The following is a 19,095-nucleotide window of genomic DNA, read 5'->3' as shown; positions in this document are numbered from 1 at the left end:
GCTGACGTCAATGGCGCTCGCGCTCAGCTTTTGCACTAGGAGAGATTTCCACGATGAGGGTGCCCCGACGTTTGAAGCCACTGACCGTCGGCTTAGGGAATATGAGCCATTTAAGCCTGATACTCGCGACCGGGGGAGGCGCACAAGGACGAGACACCGCAACGGGAGGCGGCACATCTTCGTGCCGTTGACGGCGATCCTAGTGTCATTACAAAACATGTAGCTACAACAATGAATGCTGACGAAATGTCTGTCTGACCAGTGTTACACGAGGACCAGCTGTATCCATATCATTGGCTCAGTGTGAACTGTTTGTACAACTAACCAACACAGCCTATACCTCAACCTCCACTATACTAAGAACTTCTCATCTGAAGCTTTAAAGTTGGGCACCTCTTCAAGGGACCCACGCCCCCCTGGTAAGAGGCGGCGCACGTCCTGGATGGAAGGATCTTAATTGTGGTTCCTCTCTTTTGAGCCCAACCCGACGGATACCTATGGTAGATCGGGGGAAACCACCGTTCAGGTCGTGTTGTCGGCGGGGCCGGGAGGTGCTTGCGCCTGATGTACTCTACTAGGAGCCTTGTAGGCTCAACAGAAACCGTTAGCGTCATTACCTTATTACTTTTACTACGAGTACCCTTTCATTAGCAACTTTGAGCCAAGCACAAAATCAGTTACCTCTCTATTGTATATCGTAAATAGTTTAGTAGGCTGGACATGGAGGTCTTAGTCTTAGTTTCTAGCTTTAACGTACCCTAATCTCTTCTAGTTAAGGTAGTTTTTTGGATAGTAGATGTTAAAGGCATGGTGAGCAACGGCCAGCGTCTTGAGGTTCATTCCAAGACCCGGGCTGCCGCCCACAACCAGGTGACGGGCAATATTATACCTATAACTTCTCTATTCAGTTCTCTTCCTTCCTTCTTTCTAAATATTTAATTTCGTTTTGTTTATTAATATCTTACTTGATTTTGTATTAGTTATACGTTTTTCTAATGCTGCAGAAAAAAAAAAGATATCAAATGGATCTAAACAGAGCCCGCCTCCACGTGGCGGGACACGGGCAACGGTGTGAGTGGGGACGGGAGCCGGTGTGGTGTTACTTTCAGTCACTGCGGACCCCGGACCCAGTCACAGCGGCTAAGTGGCAATATACGACCCACCATAAGAAATTAGACGGTGGGTCATAAAATATAAGCAGCTAGTGAAAAAAAAAGTGAAGTGTATCCATATCATTTACAGCGTGTAGGCACTATCAGCAGATAATTTCCCTGCACGGATAGTCTTCTGCGAATTGTTTAGTCAACAAAGTGCCAACCCTAATTTTCGCGCAATGGTGCTGCTCCCAGATGAGGCGTCATTTCAGCGAGATCAGGCTGTAAATTCTCACAATTGGCATGTATCGGCCCACGTCGATCTTCACGCAACTGTTGAAGTGAGTCATCAAGAAACGATTTTCTGTCACTGTTTGGGTCACAGTTGTTGATGACTGTTTGGTAGAGCCTCATTTTCTTCCATTCATGCTCAACGGAAAAAGTCATCATAATTTTGTAGAGAATGTTCTACACGATCTGTTAGCAGGTGTGCGTTTAGCTGTGCGACGAAACATGTACATCATGTCCTTAGGCATCTAAATAACAGATTCGGTGATAGGTGGATAGTCAGAGATGGACCAATTGCCTGGCGTCCACGCTCTCCTGATCTAAACCCACTGGACTTTTATTTGTGCAGGCATTTGAAAGCTCTTGTGTATGGAATCCTCGGTAGAAGACGTTCAGAGTCTACGTGCCCGTGTTATGGACAGCTGCGAAACCATACGCAATACTCCAAGGGATATATCAGCGCATCCGAAATTCGCTACAACGGCGGGTTGATGAATATATAATTAATAAAATGTTCCGTGATATTATGCCGTGGTCGAATGGATTTTACCTTAAAACTCGACGTTTCCTCCCCATTTATAGTCGGTAGCGAACCAGGGTGTGAATCGGACATTCAACATAGTTACGATTCCCCCCTGAAAATTTCCTCCGCAGATGAGGACGAAACGCCAGGTTTTAAAGTGAAATCCATTCGACCATGGGATAACAGCCCGGAAAATTTTATTAACTGTGACATTTCCGGATGTGCCAATGCCCACGGAGGACCTATTAAACATCTCCTGTGAGATAGAGTTGCATGTGTTACGCTTGTGCTTTCTGTTCTTATGTGTTTCCTATGACTAATGATTTGGAGAAAATGAGTTGTAAAATGTAAACAAAGTGTTTTCAGACCCATATTCATATAACGTAACTTCTCTCTCTCTAAGTGTGAGGAACGTGTACTCCAGTTTCTGCCATACATTTTTGTTACACCCTGTGTATCAACAATTAGTTAATGAATAATAGATATAATGATCACAGTGATATACTCCCGTCTCCGAAATCCAAAGACGCCGGCCGCGGCGGTCTCGCGGTTCTAGGCGCGCAGTCCGGAACCGCGCGACTGCTACGGTCGCAGGTTCGAATCCTGCCTCGGGCATACATGTGTGTGATGTCCTTAGGTTAGTTAGGTTTAAGTAGTTCTAAGTTCTAGGGGACTGATGACCACAGCTGTTAAGTCCCGTAGTGCTCAGAGCCATTTTTTGAACCTAATTCCGCCGATTACAGACGTTATTTCCCGCGTATCGAAGTTCTCCAAAAACAGCATATCGTCTACAAACGCAGACGAAACATACAACACCACTTTCGATCGGCCATAGATGGTCACAAATCGCTGGAGAAAGCTGGAATTTACTGATTACGGCGTAGTCGTGGTGATGTAAGCATATAGGTTCTACAAAAAGAGCGGTGAATGACTGGAAGAACATAAGGTGACATGTATAACGGGAGAAATGGATAGCTCAATTGTTGCCGAACCTTCAACGCAACCAGGATGTAGTCAGGTTCGATTTGAACATACTTACGGGGGAACGGCACTTAATAACCATCACGTTTTTCGTACAAATTTATGGTGTATACAGGGCTTGGCCAGAAATTAAAGTGACGGAAGTGGAATCGCTAGATAGTCGAACATTTAGAGAAATTAGCAGTTCTGGTGCGAGTCGGGCGAAGCCTGAGCCATTTATGTCAGTGTGGTTTACAGATTGCAGTTGGCGCTGTCGTAAGAATTCAAAACGGCAGTCTGAGAGTCGTCGTGGGGTCGAGTCTCCATGCTGAAGCTTTTACACTTTCTTATTTTAAATTTTTATATTGATTCCTGTGCAAATAAACCGATTAATGCTCAGTATATTGACTTATTAATATTTTCGTAAAAGGCGTGAAAAGAAGAGACAAAGAAAAGTTTTGAATTGCGAGCATTTTAGGATGTACACGAGAACTTAGTATATAAAATTAGGCAATATAGTTATTTAACATCTGGTGATTTATGCGTGCTGGAAGTCTTTCCTAAGTGCAGTAGCTACAATGGTTCCACTGACGAACTCACTTCCACTCCGGGGTAGACTGTTTGGTGTAATGAACTTTCTTTTTAACTCTTTTTTAAGTATTTGACAAGGAAATGAGGAGCTTTTGTTTTAGATAGGAGTGTGCTCTCTTTACGTTCGTGCTGTTCATGCACAGTACTATTATTTCTAGAAGATTCGAAGATGATAGCTAGACTCTGTCGAAACCGGCCATTGTAGAAATAAAACAAAAATAAGGCTATTATAAACTCTGTCTTGGTTGCCAAATATTCTTATTTAGTACGTATCAGATGGCTCCCAGCGGCATGTGCAACTTATAAAAAGAGTTGTAATAGAGGACGACATTGCTAAGGTTTCTTTGAAATAAAATTTCAGTTCTGTTGCCCTGAGCGCCACATATTAACTTAACTTAGCGGGAACTAAAAATCAGATAGAAAGATTCCGATAATATTACTATAACGAACAGGTCTCCAGCTACGAAAAACAGAGAAGTAGCACACTACACATTTACGAAAAGTCCATTTGAAAACTGTGGACGAATATGTATGCTATGGTGACTTTATACTACAACATTTGAGCAGACTGACATTAGAATAAAATAAAAAGAAGGGACAGATGGAGCTCTCAAATAAAGTACTAGAAACTGAAATGAACGACGAAGTTGGCAAAAAACACAAATTTAAAAGGCATGACCTCAATTCCACTGGATTCTGGGGTCTAAAACATTCCAGAAACGTCGAGATCGGATATGTTAATCTATAATTTTTTGAGGGAAATTTTAAAAAAAATAATAAAAAAATTAAAATCAAAATGACGTACGGGGAAGTCTACAAACCTTAACACAAGAATAAAAAACTCTTTTATGTAGTTCTGAGATTCAGGAATAATTACTGAAATGTTTTATTTTGATATGGGAAACAAACAATAAATATTGGTGTGGAAGTCATCGGTTGCCAATTAACGAAATACTACACATTAAACGAAGCACATATTGTCGAACAAAGAAGTGGATGGCATAGGAGAATGCTTGAAAACGAGCAAAGGGTGGGCGAGAGCATGCATGCATTCGGAACGTTCTCTCCCGTTTTTTTCGCATGCGCTTTCTTCCCATGGGTCTTCGTTAGCGTAAGAGGAAAGAGGCATCATCTGGACACACCTTTTAGGTATATAAGTTATGTCTACACTATGCCTCTTTCCCTTGCGCTGTCGCCGACGCACGGGAATAGAAGGGCATGCAGAAAGATTTGTGGAGAGGAAGTGTGCACGCATGGTGGTTCTTCCGTCCACACGATGCCCCTTTCCGCAATCAGTCTGCTATGGATTCCCCTCCCCCTCCCTCCCCCTCCCTCCCCTTCTTGGCTTGTAGTGAGGGCTGCGTTTATTGTGATGAAAAGACGACAGAAACAGGAAACGCAAAAGTGACTGTAGGTGAAGAGGTATCTAAATAATAGAGGTACGAAAAACTCAAAATGACGACAATGGTTTGTTTGCAAATTTCGGAAGGAGGCCACAGCAAGATTTTAGATTTTCTGCTTGGAAGACCGCAGCGATAAGACTGGCAATAACATTTCGTCAGCTAGTAACCGGTGACTTATATACCAGTTTGGACAACTTTTTGGCATTTCAAAACAAAGCATTTCAGTAAATATTTCTGAAACTGAGAAATACTTAGGGGAGGTTCTTAGTCGTCATGTGAAGGTTATTTAACACTCAATGCGCCAATTTTATTTTCTTTTATGTAAAAAAGTTGTTTACACACATGAAAGATATGTAGATTAACACTCTCGTACTCGACAAATTTGGCGATTTCATTGTTGACAAAATCCACTAAAACGGTCGTTGTGCTTTTAAAATTTTGTCTTTTTTGCATCATCGATGCCCATCATTTTTATTTCTAGTAGTTTGTTGACGAGCTACACATACCCCATCATTTCTTGGGCTTACCATTCGGTGTTTTCCTACTTTGAAACTTACAGCATCTTTTACAGTTATATGATAGGAGACATTTTATCTAATACTTCACGCTCAAGACATCACATTCCAAATGTTATTCAAATAATCTTTCGAAACGGAGTTTCATATGACTTTTCTTTGTAATCATCTGTAAATTTAAGTGTGCTTCGTTTGGAGTCAGTAGACATTACTGCACTTAAATGCTTCATAGCATAATTCAATACACTACAAAATGAATTACACATGGGCCGTAGATGCTTGTCGGCTGTTAAAAAGCGCAAAGACTTCACCGAAGGTGGGGAGCAATTCTCTTAACGCTCGCCCTCCATGTTCGAGAAATTACGTGCATGGTTGCGCGTTGGGAATTTATGCACATGCGCAAACTTGAACAGAAATGAGGAATAGTGTCTGGACGCATCTGACTTCAATAGACCCGCGCTGCTAGCTAGCGGTGTTAGTTCAGCATTTTGCCGCAGTAGGCGGTAGTTGCTGGCAGGCTCAGCGCTTGCTGCGCCATCATACGGCTCTTCTTCTAACTAACTCGCCACGAGACAAGACTTTCAGTTCCAGGCAAACTTGAATAAATAGCGGTCGCTCATTGTCAAAATGCGGACAAACTGATGAAAAGTATGAAGATACGTTGAAAGTATTCTTTGTCTAAAATATGCACTATTATTCATGAATTTTGAATACCGAATTCTTCAAATTATTTCTGCAAAACGGTTTCCTCTATTAGGCTCCGATTATTAAATTTTCAAACTACAGCACTGCGTGTCATTAGCCTTTCTTCCAGATTCTTCTACCAGGATTTCTGTATAGAAGGGAATGTTGCTATCTTCGATATACAAACATTAAAGCAATCTCTTCATTTCTCTACAAGCATAGACACCGTGAAAACATGTACCACATAATACAGATTCGATGGAAGATATCCTATACAGAATATCGAACATTGTATGAAAATTATTTTACATGATTTCATTACGAAACGGCGTCGGTTGTAGATAATTATTAAAAAGTAAACAAAAGGGTATAAATCAAAATACTTTACAGGTAAGAATGCATTTTGCAGGAATTTCTAACGTAAGGTGCACTTTCTGCATTCAGTTGATGTATCTTTAAGACTCAGCAGTTCTTTCAATTGTTTTAGTGCTCTCGCTAGTAATGTTTTGGATTAACATTTCTGCAATCATTTATACGCCTTAGCCGATGATGTAAACAACATAAAATTTGACAAACTGTGTTGTTCGAAGACTGATGTTGAGTTACTTTTTATGTGCAGTGAATAATACGGCTGTTTCCTTGTGGTTTCTATGTAGCTTTCGGATACAACAGTAGTTCTGAACTTAGTTTGAGTGGAGCATGATGGAACAATTTTTCAAGCCCGAGTGTATGTCAAGAACTTATTACACAGAACAATTGACCGAGAAAACGCAGTGTTCCTTGAAATATTTTATTTAGGGCACTCATCCACTCATATCTCTAAGCTGCCTCTTACTCTTCACAAAAGATCCTTCTAGATTGCTTTAAGACTTTGACTATGTTTTTCCACTTACATGTACAATGTACAGCCTTTTGCCAACGTCATAAGACGCAATTAAGAGCAATTCTTATTTCTTAAGTGCAGTTCTTAGTTATAGTATCCGAAGATACCAACAACAACTGAAATATCGAACATGACTTCAATAGTAAAAAATACTGAAGAGAACTAGGTAGATTTTCTCATATAGCAATTACGACCGTAGACACATATCAGGAAGCTATTTCCTCTATTATCGCTAGACTTGGCTTACAAGCTAACACATAACAAATAAAACAAACGGACGTTAACCTACAAGATGAAAATCAGACACTGTGGCTCGGAAGTACAATCTGAAGGATTGTACTCTTCAGAGTGTCTTATCTTAAATGGAAAAGAAGACTACAAGATCTCGAAAATAAAGGAATACTCGGACCGTAGAAGACTACTGACGGAATTTGGAAGAAGAGAACAAAACGAAGAACTCTACAAGTTCACTGAGAAGACTGAGGAGATCACAAACACAATGAGAAATCAGGAATTAAAGAAAAGAGCAAAGAATTACTACTTTCTCCCCTCTCTTCCCTCTACACTTCACCTCCGGACACTTGTTGATTTGCTGTAAACTTTTATTTCTGTCACTAAACGTGTTTCGGACAGTAATACATTTTCGGCAGTCAACTTGATGGAAGCACGTCTGATATCAGAACCTAACGCAAGCTGGATGATCTCATCCGGCAGACAATTGTCGTAACTGTCTCACAGTAAGGGGTGATCCAAAATTTGTCATTGGATTGTACACATCCATAAGCGTAAAAAGAGGCGGCATTCAAGCAGATGTATTTGAGATCGCCAGTCAATGTACGAGATCATACGGTTGTTTCATCACGGCGACTGTTGACATGTTCAGTGTAATAAAAATTCATAGTTTGGACACAGATGTCTAAAGACAGTATTATTTTTACATCTACATATACAAATATAGTTCACAGGCCACCTTATGGTGTGTGGTGCAGGGTCCCAGTCGTGTATAGTGCGCGGGGCTTTAAAGTAGATAAAATGTAGTGATGCGACGCGCGGGTATTAATTTGTCATAAGTTAAAACATAAGGACATAAATTATTGTTAATACAGATAGCAGAACTGAGAGACAATTTAATTAATTCTGACTTGCGGCATCTTTCGCGCAACAATTGCAAATTAACGATTTCCAAACTGCGAGTTAGTTGCAAGCAGCGATAACAATATATAAAGTTACTAGCGCTGCATAACTCGGGGTGCTAGGTTATCTCATTCATTGTAGGTAACGAGAAGCAGTGCTTACGATTTTATTTCTGTTGTGGATGGGGCTACGGCATTCTGCCAAAGTTTTCAGTTAGCTAGCAAACGGTCTTCTGTGACTAAGTCTAAGATATTTTACAAAGTAAAGCACTTTCCTACGACAAAACCTATCGCGGCAATTGCATTCAGACAGTTGGAATCCGTAAGGAATCATCGTAGGTTCGACCCTACTTGCGGTCCGACTTTATACATGAAACAATTTCCTCCGTTAAAGTCGTTACATCAAATACTAGGGTTGCCCAGAAAGTAATGCACTATTTTTTTTTCTTGAACAATTTTTTATAGAACATAATGAGAATTACACACACGAAAGAATGGTGTTTTACCTACACACCCTATTTTTCCACGTAATCTCCATCCTGTTCTATGGCCTTCCTCCAGTGCGAAACAAGGCCGTGTATGCCCTGTCGGTACCAATCCTTGTTCTGTTGGCGGAGCCAGTGCTTCACTGTGTGGGTCACCTCCTCATCCTCCTCAAAATGTCTTCCACGAATGGCTTTCTTTAATGGCCCAAACAAGTGGAAGTCGGAGGGCCTTAGGTCAGGGCTCTAGGGTGGATGGGGTAACACTGTACAACCCTATTTTGCGATGTGTTCAGCATTCCTCAGACTGGTGTGGGGCCGAGCGTTATCGTGTTGCAGCAAACATATAGTGTGTTGCTGTGGCGCAGAAGTCGCCGGAAGCGCGTCTTGAGTTTTATTGATGTGTTGACATATGCTTCTGAATTAATGGCAGCGCCTCTTGGCGTCATATCAATGATAATCACACATTCACAGCCCCAGAACACGGTGATCGTGACCTTACTGGCAGAAGTAGTTGCTTTGAATTTTTTCTTCTGTGGGGATTGGGAATGGTGCCATTCCATCGACTGTGTTGGGCTCAAAATAGTGTACCCAGGTGTCATCACCTGTCACAATCCGGTGCAGGAAGGCCTCTCCCCCAACCGCTGCAAATCGTGGAGCTCCGCCACCGCCTTTTGATGACCTCAACCTCCGTGCCCAGCGACTAACTATACGTCTGTCGACAGCAGATGCTCCATAGACTTTGAACAAGCGTTTGTGAATATTTCCTGAAAATTCTTTCCCTGCATTTAAAAATTCAATGAAAGCACATTGCTTGTAACGTACACCACCTACAGACGCCGTTTTGAAACTGTCCTGCAGCTACGCTATGTGTCGGAGGTGACGGAAACTTATCGCGCTGACTCAGGAGGCTTCAAATAATACTTACGTAACGTTTCATATTAGTAGCATTGTTATCGGCTTAGAAAAAAATGCGGTGTGTTACTTTCTGGGCAACCGTCGTATAAATTTTCGTCTTATGCGCACCAGTGATCACTACTCCATGTACAGCGCTACATTCATGGTAGTCTCCAATCTGCCGCAAATGCTCCGCTGAATCCTTTTTGAAATTCCAGCATCACAACAAACAGCAGCTGCAGCGCCTTGAAGCATGCAGAATTCTACGACAGCCGTCTTGGTAATATGTTCAGCCCTGCAAGCCACCAAACCGCGTGTCAAATAAAGAGAAATTGCTATACAAAAGATCTGTTTCTTTAATTCTCTTTGTTTCGAAGTTCACTGTAGGAACTTGAACAGATCTCTACAACAGTATTTATTGAATTGCAGTTTAATATTCTTAATCAGCGTTTAATGATCTTCAGTGACTTAGACTTGAGAAGATTAGTAGGTTAATCAACTAAATGTCGTTAGTCACATAACTAATTGCCAGAAGTATCTAAAGTAAATCAAATATTACGTTTCCAGTATCACTTATTTTAGCCTCCTTGTGAAATAGAATCCATAGAATTTGACAGACTGCACAACGCTACAAAATAAGCTCGTCTTTTATCGTGTACCACTGGAGCTGATGATCGTTTCCGTGCCATTTTCGCGCTCAATAAACGAACCTATGACGAAACGTGGTGCTTCGCTCTTCCCTGCCTCCTCTATCAGTCCTGTGTGATAATGGTGACACACTCAAATAAAGGTCAAACGAGGATTTTGTAAACTGCAGTAAGACCGTGATAATCCGGCAGACCCCATAGTCCGGCACATATCAGAAATTTTTCCGCGTTTTTAGCTCGGCCAGGAAGTAGTCGGACGCCTTCGAGAAACATCGGAAGCGTCGGCGAGGCGCCTCGTCGGTATAATAACACCTGTCTGCTTCACTGGGCGAAGAAGTCGAGATGGAAAGCGATGTAAATGTTTGAGTTGTCAAGTGATGGCTGTGAATTTGTTCCAGTGATAAATTCAGCAACCAGTAATGAACTGCGTTTTCAGGAGAAGAAGTTGAAGAATGAATCGACACTGATAGACATTTAGCTATCGAAGAAAAACTGACGGTGTGGTATTACGATGTTTTCAACCCACAGCAGGCACCATAAATAGAGTACGCAAGGAAAAAGCACCTAGAACTCTCACCTTTACGGAGTCTAGCCTTTTCTACGATTATTTTCAAGTGGTCGTTTCACTTTAAATCGTCTTTATTGAGACATTTAATGGGTGTGCCTAATTTCACTGGTTGTTCGGAAATCCGCAGTAGGCAGTTTAAGCATTTGCAGTTGGCTGTTAGCAAATACTCCGCAAAACCAAGAGTTTGGGGCGTATCATGGCGGCAGAGGTCCTTTGGCAATGCTGAAACTGGGAGCGACTGGCAGCTACATGAAATTGAAAAGTTCCTTCCCCTTATCCGATTTTAGTCTTTCTATCTATTAAGGTTCAAATGGCTCTGAGTACTATGGGACTCAACTACTGAGGTCATTAGTCCCCTAGAACTTAGAACTAGTTAAACCTAACTAACCTAAGGACATCACAAACATCCATGCCCGAGGCAGGATTCGAACCTGCGACCGTACTGGTCTTGCGGTTCCAGACTGCAGCGCCTTTAACCGCACGGCCACTTCGGCCGGCTGTCTATTAAGGTAAATGCCGGATGGGTCCCCCGAAAATTTTATAGGAAGTTTCCTTCCTTGCCCTAAACAAGAAGGTTCCGACTTGCTCATGTGTTAGTCGTTTTGTGTCGTTAAATCTTCCTCCTATCTGTCGTTAATGTTAAGACCATGGCGAATCAAGCAACAGTCAGTGCTGTGGTGCAAGTCATGTAATAGGGTTTTAGCTTCTAACAGATGTTCTTTTAGTCTGCAGTAATTATTTGCAACCGGCGCTCGCAGCCTGAACTAAATACTCGAGAAAAGTCATTGTTTCTTTATACACCGATCTCTTCGTCAGGAAACTCGCGGTTTCGAGGAATATTTACTAACAGCCAACAGTAACTGCTTAAACTACCTATTGCAGATTTTCGAATCGTTACGGGAAGCTGTATGTTCCTTCTGCGATACTGCAGAAAGACTTGGCGCGTATGTAGCTCATTGTACATGACTGATGCCAGGGGTGGTCACGAGAATGTACGATCGCAAGAAGACCGCGCTCCGGACGGCCACGCGGCTCTTCCAAGAGGGAAGAACATCGTGTACGGCGTATGGCTGTGGTTCATCGCACTGCATCAGCAGCAGCAATTTGAGCAACAGTTGGCATCACAGCGATCTGTTATACGAGGTGCATTCAAGTTCTAAGGCCTCCGATTTTTTTTTCCCCCAGACTGGAAAGACATAGAAACATGCGCATTGTTTTAAAATGAGGCCGCGTTCATTGTCAATACGTCCCAGAGATCGCAGCACTGTACGGCAGATGGAATTTTACCGCCAGCGGCGAGAATGAGAACTGTTTTAAATACTTAAAATGGCGACGTTTTCCTTACTTGCACTGCGTGCAATCATTCGTTTTCTGAATTTGCGTGGTGTGAAACCAATTGAAATTCATCGACAGTTGAAGGAGACATGTGGTGATGGAGTTATGGATCTGTCGAAAGTGCGTTCGTGGGTGTGACAGTTTAATGAAGGCAGAACATCTTTGACAACAAACCGAAACAACCTTGGGCTCGCACAAGCCGGTCTGACGACATGATCGAGAAAGTGGAGAGAAATGTTTTGGGGGATCGCCGAATGACTGTTGAACAAATCGCCTCCGGAGTTGGCATTTCTGTGGGTTCTGTGCACACAATCCTGCATGACGACCTGAAAATGCGAAAAGTGTCATCCAGGTGGGTGCCACGAATGCTGACGGACGACCACATGGCTGCCCATGTGGCATGTTGCTAAGCAATGTTGACACGCAACGACAGCGATTGTGACAATGGATGAGACGTGGATGCCATTTTTCAATACAGAAACAAAGCGCCAGTCAACTCAATGGAAGCACACAGATTCACCGCCACCAAAAAAATTTCGGGTAACCACCAGTGCTGAAAAACTGATGGTGTCCATGTTCTGGGACAGCGAGGGCGTAATCCTTACCCATTGCGTTCCAAAGGGCACTACGGTAACAGGTGCATCCTACGAAAATGTTTTGAAGAACAAATTCCTTCCTGCACTGCAACAAAAACGTCCGGGAAGGGCTGCGCGTGTGCTGTTTGACCAAGACAATGCACCCGCACATCGAGCTAACGTTACGCGACAGTTTCTTCGTGATAACAACTTTGAAGTGATTCCTCATGCTCCCTACTCACCTGACCTGGCTCCTAGTGACTTTTGGCTTTTTCCAACAATGAAACACACTCTCCGTGACCGCACATTCACCAGCCGTGCTGCTATTGCCTCAGCGATTTTCCAGTGGTCAAAACAGTCTCCTAAAGAAGCCTTCGCCGCTGCCGTGGAATCATGGCGTCAGCGTTGTGAAAAATGTGTACGTCTGCAGGCCGATTACGTCGAGAACTAACGCCAGTTTCATCGATTTCGGGTGAGTAGTTAATTAGAAAAAAAATCGGAGGCCTTAGAACTTGAATGCACCTCGTAAATCGCTTACTTCAAATACAGCTCCGAGCCAGACGCCCTGCAGCGTGTATTCTACTGACCCCTAACTACGACCATTTGCGACGTCAGTGATGACAACCGAGAACTCATTGTATGGCAGGGTGGAAGACTGTTGTGTGTTCTGATGAAAAGTGGTTCCACCTCGGTGCCAGTGATGGCCGTATGTTGATTAGGAGGATGACAGTTGAGGGCTTGCAACCAACCTGTCTGCGTGCCAGACACACTGGACCTGGGGTGCGATTTCGTACTCTCGCACTCTCGTAGTTATCCCACGCACGCTGACGGCAAATATGTACGTCAGTCTGGTGACGCGACCTTTTTTCCTGACGTTCATGAACAGCATTCCAGGGGGCGTTTTGAACCAGGACAACGTTCGCCCACATAGCGCTGATGTAGTCCATCATGGTCTACAGAGTGTCGACATGTTCCCTTGGCCTGTTCAATCAACAGATCTGTCCCTGTTCGAGAAAATGTGGGACGTCATCGGACGGTAACTCCAGCGTCATCCACAAGCAACATTAACCGTCCCTGTATCGACCGACCAGGGCAACAGGCTTGGAACTCCGTCCCACAAGCTTACTACCGCTGTCTGACAACACAACGCATGCTTGCATTAAACAAACTGACGGTTACACTGGTTACTAATGTAACAGCATTTCGCATTTTCAATGGCTTATCTCGCGCTTACATTGAACTGTGATCTTGCAATACTAGTCGTTTAAATAATTTATGTTACCTAGACAAATGAATTCGCGAAATTCCATCAGTTTACATCAACTGCTTTCAGGTGTTGTGATTTTATTTCGTCAGTGTATATCTAACAGAATCAGCCTGGATATCCATCTTGAAGTAAAGACGATAAAATATCCATGTAGGCCGTAGACAGCTGACTATGGAAAATAGTTATATATTTTGCTACATACAGCAGAATAATACCGGAAAAATAGCTTAGTTTAATCTGCTGAATTACTGGTGGATTTTCCGTTACACAGAAAGCTGTCACACTCTCGACGTGTCCGTCTGCAGAACGACTTTGCTAGAAACAAAGGTTAGTGTCCTACATGAATATTAATTTGCATTATTGACTTCTTCTCTAAGAAATGTGAGTAAGTCAATCAGTAAAATGAATAAAACAATCCTTTCATGAATTTGATGTGAAGTCCATTGCCATTTACTTCTCTTCGTAACTGGCAAAACAAGTATCGTATGTTCCATTCTTCGACGATTCCGCGTAGCAACACATCTCAAATGCATAATTCTGTTCCTAACCGGTTTCCTCACAGTTCGTGTTTCACTACCATACAGTGCTGTACTCTACTTTCACACTCCGAATTTTTTTCGTGAAGGCAGAGGTTTGACATTAGTAGGATTCTTTTGGCCAGGATTGCCTTCTTGGTCAGTACTAGTCTCCGTCATGCTTTATTTTGCTTCGAAGGTAGCGGACTTCCTTAGCTTCGTTCATTAACTGGTCTCCAATTTTGATGCTAAGTTTATCGCTAATATTATTTCTGCTGATTCTCATTACTTGCGTCATTCTTCGATTTACTATCAGTCCATATTCTGTAGTGCTTAGAATGCTTTAACCATTCTCTATTTCCTGTAATTCTTCTCCATTTCCACCGAGGATGGCAATGTTGTCAGCGGACCTTTCATTAATATCATTTCCCACTGAATTTTAATTCCACTCCTGAAGCTCCCTTTTATTTTCGTTATTGCTTCTTCGATTTACAGATTTAACAGTAGGGTTGAAAGTCGACATCCCTGTCCTACACCCTGTTTAATCCGAGCAATTCGACCTTGATCTTCCACTCTTATTGTACCTTGGTTCTTCTACAATTTATATATTACCCATCCTTACCTATAGTTTATCCATGTTTCTCCCAGAATTTCGAACATTTTGCATCACTTGACATTTTCGAACGCCTTTCCCAATTGTACAGATCTTGCCAACGTGTCTTGATTTTTCTTTAGTCTTGCTTTCATTATCAACTGGAACGTCAGACTTGCCTCTCTGTTGCCTTTCTCTCTCTTAAAGCCAAGGGATCGTTATCTAACAGACCCTCAATTTTATTTTCCATTCTTCTATATATTATTCTTGGTTGCAAGAGCTATTAAGCTCATTGTGCGACAATTCTCTCACGTTACGGCTCTTGCAATCTTCAGAATTGTGTGGATGATGTTTTCCCGAAAGTTCGATGGTATGTATACAGCCATCGGGTACATTCTACACACCGACGTGTCACATCCCCCATGATTTTAGAAATTTCAATGCAATGTTATTTATCCCTTCTGCCTTACTTGATCTTTTACTAAGCTGTTTCAAGATCCGATTCTCGTACTTGATCCTCTATCTCTTACCTGTCGACTCCCACTTTCTCTTCTGTCACCTCATCAGACATGCCACTCCTCCTCATAGAGACCTTCTATGTACTCGTTCCACCTACCTGTTCTCTCCTCTATATTTAACAGAACCATTCCCATTCCATTTGTAATGTTGCCACACTTGCTTCTAATTTCTTCGGAGGTAGTGAAGACTTTTCTATATGATGAGTCAGTCCTTTCGACAAATATTTCTTTTATGATTTCTTCAAATTTTTCATGTAACCATTTCGCTTTAGCTTTCCTGCACTTGATATTTATTCCATTCCTTAGTGACTTGTATTCTTGTGTTCCTGAATTTTCCTGAACATTTTTGTACATCCTTCTTTCGTCGAACAGTTCAAGTATTTCTTCTCCTGCCCATGGCTCTACATCTACATCTACGTGATTACCCCACTATTCATAATAAAGTGCCCTGCAGAGCGTTCAATGAACCACTTTCAAGCTGTTTTCTACCGTTCCACTCTCGAACGACGCGCGGGGAAGACGAGCATTTAAATTCTTGTGTGCGAACCCTCATTTCTCTTATTTTATCGTGATGATCATTTCTCCCTATGTAGGCGGGTGCCAACAGAATGTTTTCGCAATGGAAGAAGAAATCTAGTATCTAAAATTTCATGGGAAGATCCCGTCGTAACGAAAAACTCCTCCGTTTTAATGATTGCCACTCCAGTTCATGTATCATGTCTGTGGCACTGACTCCCCTATTTCGCGATAGTACAAAACGTGCTGCCCTTCTTTGAACTTTTTCGATGTCATCCGTTAGTCCCACCTGATGCGGATCCCACACAGCACGGCAATGCTCCAGAAGAGAGCGGACAAGAGTGGTGTAAGCAGTCTCTTTGGTAGACCTGTTGCACCTTCTAAGTGTTCTGCCAATGAATCGCAGTCTTTGGTTTGCTCTACCGACAACATTATCTATGTGATCATTCAATTCAGGTTATTTGTAGTTGCAATCCGTAAGTTCCTTCTCAGCTACCTTCCTTGTTCTTGAGTTTCTCTTTCCAGCTTTTGTGATTTTATTATCGGAGTATATCTATTCCTTATTGCTGTAATATAGCCTCAGGGGAATTCAAGCGTATCTCATTATCTTTCAGTACTTCCGTATCCCACTTATTTACGCTTTTTTTCTCCCTGACTAGTCTACTAAACTTCAGCCAACTCTTCAACACAACTAAATTGTGATCTGAGTCTGTATCTGTTCCTGGGTACGCCTTACTATACAATATCTGACTTCTGAATCTCTGTTTGACCATGATGTAATCTAACTGAAATCTACCAGTATATCGTGGCTTTTTCCAAGTATAACTCCTCCTCTTGTGATTCTTGAACAGAGTATTCGCTGTTACTAGCTGCAATTTATTGCAGAAATCAGTTAGTCTCTCTCCTCTCTCATTTCTAATACCTAGCCCATATTCTCCCATTATATTTTCTTCTGCTCCTTCCCCTACAGCAGCATTCCAATTCCCCAACACTATTAGATTTTCATCTCCATTTACCTATTGTATTACCCTTTCAGTATCCTCAAATACTTTCTCTATCTCTTCAGCTTGCAACGTCGGCATGTATCCCTGAACTATCGTTGCCGCTGTTGGCCCCTCTCCATTCTATTGAGAACAAACCTATCATTGATCTGTTCACAGTAATACACTCTCTGTCCAACCTTCATATTCATAACGAATCCAACTCCCGTTATAACATTTTATGCTGCTGTAGGTGTTACCCGATACTCGTCTGACTAGAAATCATTGTTTCCTTTCCATTTCACTTCAGTGGCCCCCACTCTGTCTAGACTGAGCCTTACAATTTCTCTTTTGAGATTTCCTAGCTTCCCACCACATTTAAGCTTCTGACATTCCACGCTCACATTCGTAAAATGTTTCCCTTCCTTGGTTACTTACTGTATTTCTTATGATCACCCTTCCCCCCACCACCTACTCCCTTGGCAGGCCCCTCCCGGAGATGCGAATGGGGGATTAGTCCAGAATCTTTTTGCCAATGGAGAGATAATCATGACACTTATTCAGTTACAGGCCACGCGTCCCGTGGATACTCGTTAAATATATTTAATGCAGTGGTTTGCTTTGCTTTGCCTTCTGCATCCTGCATCTGTCACTGGTGATTCTTCGGCCAATTATTGGCAGTTTCCCATCCCAAGGGCACAAGGGTGCCCTGTACCTCTGTCCGCTCCTCCGCCCTCTTTCACAAGGTCAAGGTTGATTTCTTATGCTGAAAGTCGTCGGCCGCCATTACTGATGATTTTTATTTCAAGTTTACGCAGTGGCACGGGTCGGTCCCGGGATGGGGGACGTTTTCATTACTAGACAAAGATGGTACCTCTAGATCACGGTGAACTCGTCGCTATCAACCCTTATTATCTCCCCTGTGCTGTCACTTCCTCCCGAACTACTTGATAGCTACTGTATTTATCCTGGCCGTGATCTAGGCTCCAGACGTAATTGTCTACTGGCAGTTGCAATTAAACCGATACTCTCGCTTGAACACAATTAACAGTAAAGACGACCGCCCTTCTGTGGTCCTATTTAAAACCTCAGGCCCAGAGAGACACTGTTGACTGATCAGAGTGGCACTACTTTTTATGTCCAACCTGGTCTTTTTAACAGACTCCATTAGACTCCATTGGATTGCGAAGTCCTGGCCACCTTTCACTGTCAACTTGAGTGTCACGTCACAACACATCCGTTGGAGAAAAACAGTCCTCTACTTATTAAAACATACTTGTACACTTGTAAAAGAGCAACAGATATAGCTTTGGACTTCAGAAAAGAAATAACGGAACTGTGGAACGTATTCTTTTAAAAAAAAAGCGTAAGATCTGTGCCTCAGACATCAGTTAAAGAGTGTGGTACTCACAGTGCACGTTCAGCACCAGGGTGTCCTCCATGGCTGGCACATTGAGGCGCGGGTTCGACGCCAGGCAGCGCAACAGCTGGTCGTGATCCGCCTGTGACGGCGTCCACGTCAGCGTCGATGTGGTCTCGCTGCCATCCAATGACACCTATGAAAATCAGCGTCGCTCACTAATGTATCTAGTTTTCTACAACACAGCTGCTTCTATACTGCACGTTTCTGGATGAAGACGCCACAAAGGGTTTGGCCAAAGAAGGGCGAGGCTTCAGACAACAGAACAAATGACAACAACAATGGTGTAACAGTGTCGTAATAGTGAGAATTCGAATGCTATTTTAAAAAAAAGATATTCATCGTCTTACAGTCCACATACAAGACATTAAGGATTAGTGCTATTTAAAGCTTATTGCAGTGTGGGACCACAGGAATCCTTTCAGGGAGCTGAAATATTTGATCATATTAATTACATATCATGTGGAGGCTACAAAACAGAGTTTAAACTTATGGTCTATCAGCGAATGAAACTAAAGATAAGGAATTAGCTGCTGAAATGCTGACCTGACATTCATTATTTAATTATCTATTGTCTGTTGAAGTCGGACTTATTCTTTCTCCCGGGTTTGTCAAACAATGGACCTCATCTCCTGATATTTTGCTAAAATTTCAAATCCGTCTCTAGAACAATTAAATACCCCACAATAGGTTCAGAAGCGACCTCCAT

The sequence above is a fragment of the Schistocerca cancellata genome, chromosome 5 (assembly GCF_023864275.1).
Source record: "Schistocerca cancellata isolate TAMUIC-IGC-003103 chromosome 5, iqSchCanc2.1, whole genome shotgun sequence".
Classification (NCBI taxonomy): Eukaryota; Metazoa; Arthropoda; class Insecta; order Orthoptera; family Acrididae; genus Schistocerca; species Schistocerca cancellata.
This window is presented reverse-complemented; position numbering follows the sequence as displayed.